The 4,723-nt window shown below is 33.6% G+C and overlaps 1 long non-coding RNA gene across 1 annotated transcript; it reads right to left on the reverse strand.

The window, feature by feature from the left end:
• Positions 1-346: 346 nt before the first annotated feature.
• LOC118767932 lies at positions 347-4,499 on the reverse strand. Its single transcript, XR_005003848.1, has 2 exons — positions 1,140-4,499; positions 347-556 (listed from the first exon to the last, which is right to left on the reverse strand). It is a non-coding gene; the product is annotated as an uncharacterized LOC118767932 (long non-coding RNA).
• Positions 4,500-4,723: the final 224 nt, after the last annotated feature.

Consider the following 4,723-nt stretch of genomic DNA (forward strand, 5'->3'; position numbering starts at 1 on the left):
CCTGAAAGAACGAGAGGCAAAGTCGACCCCGGCAGAATCTGAACTCAGAACAGAAAGACAGACGAAATATGGTTAAGACCATTCCACCCGACATATTAATGATTCTGCCAAGCTCACCACCTTACATAGTAATAACAGTAATTATAAAAAAAAAAATAATATGAAAATAGAAATAAGCAAACTGCTCCTTGCTTATGATGAAATCAGGTAAATATTTGGAATTCAAGGGAACGGGTGTTGTTTTGTGTCGGCAAAAGTTAATCAATGTTTGTAATTAAAATAAAATTATTTAAAATCACAGCAAATCACCTTGCTGAAATTTAGTTTTATATACAAAACATTTGGCTTTTTTTTTTTTTTTCATTGGTAACAGAAAATACATTTATTGTTTCTACTTTCTGGTTAAAGTAACAACATCAGATTGCTTCTGTGCATATTGATAGTAGGAAGATATATATATATATATGTATATATATTAAAAGAAAAGAACCCCAAACAAATGCACACAATAAAATAATAGTTATATTAGAGAAAGGTAGGAAATTGAAACAGAAACCTTTTCTTCCTTGTAATCAACTCCATCGAATCCCTTCTTTAAGAAGATAGGGCATGCTTTGAGGGGGAGATTTAGCTGCTCTTTCTAGTATGTTCACTGTTCTGTCTTTCTTTCTTGTGTTTTATCCTTTGTACTATGCATGCACTTTTGGCTGCTGTTACTGTTTTTCTTGACTTGATTTATTGCTTTCTGTCCACTCTTTTCCTCTTTTTCAGACAAGCTGTAGCACACTTGAACACTATTTACAATAAGCTTATTATTATTATTATTATTATAAATATTAACAGACTTTAACCCTTTCATTAATAACCCGGGTGAAACCGGCTCTGGCTCTGAGTACAAATGTCTTGTTTTCACAAATTTTGAATTAAAATCTTCCAATTAAAATCTTCACAATTTACGTTCCTAACACTAGCTGAATGATAACTAAGTTATTTTACTAAATTCTTTTTTATATTTAAAGTAATTCAAAGAAACAGAGTATCTCAAAATAAATACAGTAACGAAAGGGTTAAAACATCAGTTCAAATATGTCTGGAACATATTTGACCAGTAAAAAAGTCATTTTATTATTATTATTAACATTATGTTGTATGTAACGTTTTCTTCCTTGTAATCAACTTCATTGAATCCTTTCTTTAAGAAAATAGAGCTTAAGAAGATAGGGCATGCTCTGAGGAGAGATTTAGTTGCTTTTTCTGGTAATATTCACTTTTCTTAGGGTGTTGCACTTGTGATCACGAAATCGTGATTTCAATTCCTAGACTGGGCGGTGTGTTGTGCTCTTGAACAAAACACTTCATCTCACATTTCTCTGCGATCACTTCAACACCTGACCCATGGCACACAGTGCACCAGTCCAGGCAATGTCAATTTGACGGAGGGAGTGAACTAATGTGTGGCATGAACATTTGATCACTATAAACAAAATCATTTGTGCAGGTAGTTGGACAAAAGCTGAACGCTCTTACGTCATCTTCGACGGGAGAGTCCGTCATATTATTATTATTATTAATATTATATAACCACAGATACATGTAGCCTTTATGCTATTCTCAAAGACAATCACTTGGACATAGCATGTGATAAAGGTAGACTTTTTGAATTATGGGTACACTCCTTCAGCACAGCTTCTGTCTACTAAGTTTAACTCACAAGGCCTGGGCTGACTCAAGTTTATTGTAAAAACTGATACTTGGCCAAAATATCAAGCAATTGATTGAACCTGGGACTCAGGATTCTTAACCATTCAACCATGCTGCATCCACACAACATACACAACATTATAAGCATATAACGTATACACTATATCATACAACACATCTATACACCACACCGTGCAACAAGTATACAATACAACATACACACCCTTTCATACATCACACAGTATATACACCAGAACATCATACAGACAAAATCACACCAAAAACATGAGCCAACAACAGAGCCTCGATATAACCACTTTTGCTACTAGATATAGCCACCAAATCTCCCTCAAATCATCCCCCCCCACCACTCAGAAATGACATTATTCAATGTGTCCTAAGTTCATTGGATACAAGAAAGACAGGATGGTCATGGATGGAATGCTTTTGATTCAAAACCTGCTTGATCAGAGATGGCTTGGGGCTGAACAATAGTAATCATAACAGCTGAACTTCCCTCAAATCCTACCTTATCTTCTTAAATGATGATAGAAACATTGGACAATGTTTTGAGTATTCATTCGGATGAATTTGTTCATTTTTTTTTCTGCTTATTTTAATCCTTTCCAACATTATTTGAGTAAACATGAAAAATATTTTTATCGTAGTGTTTTTATGTGTTTTTTCCTCTAAAACTGTTCTTTATTGTTTTGGAAATTTAAATAAATTTTTTTTCCTTTTTTCCAGACATATGATGGTCGAGTGTTGAGCAGAAGGAAAAAAAAACCCTCCAAAAACAAACAAAAAAGCATTTTTGACACTGGTTTCTCTTCACTTCCAGTCAAGCTGCCAAAAGCTGTTTGAGATATTTGTGCTGTGTATAAAGAAGGGGGCAATTACTGAAAGAACTGCACAGAAACAGTTTGCACACTTCAATGAAAGGAAATTTGGCCTTACAGACTCTCCATGTTTCCGTCAACAGGTTCAGCTCAACGAGGATCAATTGAATGAATTCATCCATGAGGATCCACCACCAATCCATTAAGGAACTGGTCCAGCAGAGGGGGGGATGTGCTCACGGTACTGTCATTTGTCACCTCCACTCAAAATGGTTTGAAATAAATAGTAAAAAGTGAATAAATTTAGTCAAATACCCAGTAGTAGTCTCTTATCTATGGATGGTTGTGGTGGCATGTCTTTTGTCATAAGTTGTACTGGAGGATCAGGGCTGATCTGGGACAAAACAATCATAACAATTCCACTGGATCAATCTTGTTGGCCTTAAAATATTTTTAAAACTGAAGAAAATGAAAACGTGATTAGTAAAACAATCCAGACACCAAATAAAAACCAGCTGATTGATATACTGAAACAGCAGTTGTAATAAACTGAGAGAAGAATTTGGTGGGGTCAGGAGCACACCGATGTAGAATTGTGTGTGTGTGTGTGTGTGAGTGAGAGAGAGAGAGAGAGAGAGAGAGGCAAAAATTTGGAGGTTAAGGTTGGCAAAGGTGAAGGAAGGTGTTTTTGATATCTGTTCATCCCAGTTGGAGGTTATCATCTGACACAAAAAAAAAAAAAAAAAAATTGGTTTCTTTGGACCCATGGCCCCCCACACATCCTTGAAAACTTTGAGAATGGTCAACAGTTGTTTAAAGCACAGCTAAACTTCATCAAAATGACATTAATTGTCACAGTCATAATTATTGTCATCATCATCATCATCATCATCACCTTTGTAACAATATGACTTTTTCAGAAAACAAACTCGTTAACTTATTTTTAATTACAATAATTTTCTGCAATCATTATCATGTCATTATTACTATTTTCTGTAATCATCATCATCATTATTATTATTACTATCATCATTATTATCAACACAATAATAATTGGCATTAATAGATATATGTATACACACACACACATGTATGTGGGGGTGTATGCGTATATGTTTATTGGGTTGTTAGATAAATTTGTTCATCTTTTGCCTTTCCAATGTTATTTTAATTAACAGGAAAGATATTTTTTATTGCAGTGTTTTGTTTACCATTTTTGAAATTTGAATAAATTTTACATCTTCTCAGACAAAGAGCGAAAACAAATTTATCCGAGAGCCCAATATACATATATATATATATTTATTTATATATCAAAAATTATTTGTTAATTTTATATCTCAGTTAGTCAACATTAGAGCTGTTGGTTACGGGTGTTCCAACAGGATGGTCATTCGTTCACAGTATCCCTCATAATCAAGGTGACAAGAGGGGGTTTGTAACTTGGTGGACTTTGAAGTACACCGGTTTGGTTTTATTTGCCAATGTTAACAATCTTTGCCAGTATATGGCACAAAAATTAAACACACACATACACACACACACACACATACCTATATATCTCAAATGGGCTTCAGCACAGTTTCCATCTACCAAATTCCACTCACAAGGCAGTCAACCAAAGGCTTTAGTAGAAGATGGTTTTCCAAGATGCACCTGCAGCAGGATTGGAACTTGGAACCCTTAAGTTGCAAAGTTATCTTCTTAACCACAAAGCCATTCTTATCTCATGATTGTTTTGTTCTGTGTCGTTTTTTTAATGTAATTTTTACATTTTTTAAAATTTAAATTTCGAAGAAAGTTGATTGGAAATAAAAAATAAGTGAACAGACTTCGTGAATTCTGAGTGCAGATCAGAAGTTATGAATGAAAGAACTCAGTCAAAGAAAAACTCCCAGGCAAAATTAGATAACAATTATATGGATATTTGATATTATATCATTATTATAAGATATAATAATGATAATATATAATATATGATAATATATAATAATTATATATCATTATCACATGATTGATCAGATCATTAGATGTTGTTATACATTGCTGGTCACAATGCGCTTTGTGTTGATTTAACTTTCGAATAATACCACCCCACTGGCTAAGTGAGCAAGTATATATATATATATATATATAATATCCAGTCATAAGAGGAGATTAGACAAAAAAAAAAACAAACCCAA

The sequence above is a fragment of the Octopus sinensis genome, linkage group LG25 (genome assembly GCF_006345805.1).
Source record: "Octopus sinensis linkage group LG25, ASM634580v1, whole genome shotgun sequence".
Taxonomy (NCBI): Eukaryota; Metazoa; Mollusca; class Cephalopoda; order Octopoda; family Octopodidae; genus Octopus; species Octopus sinensis.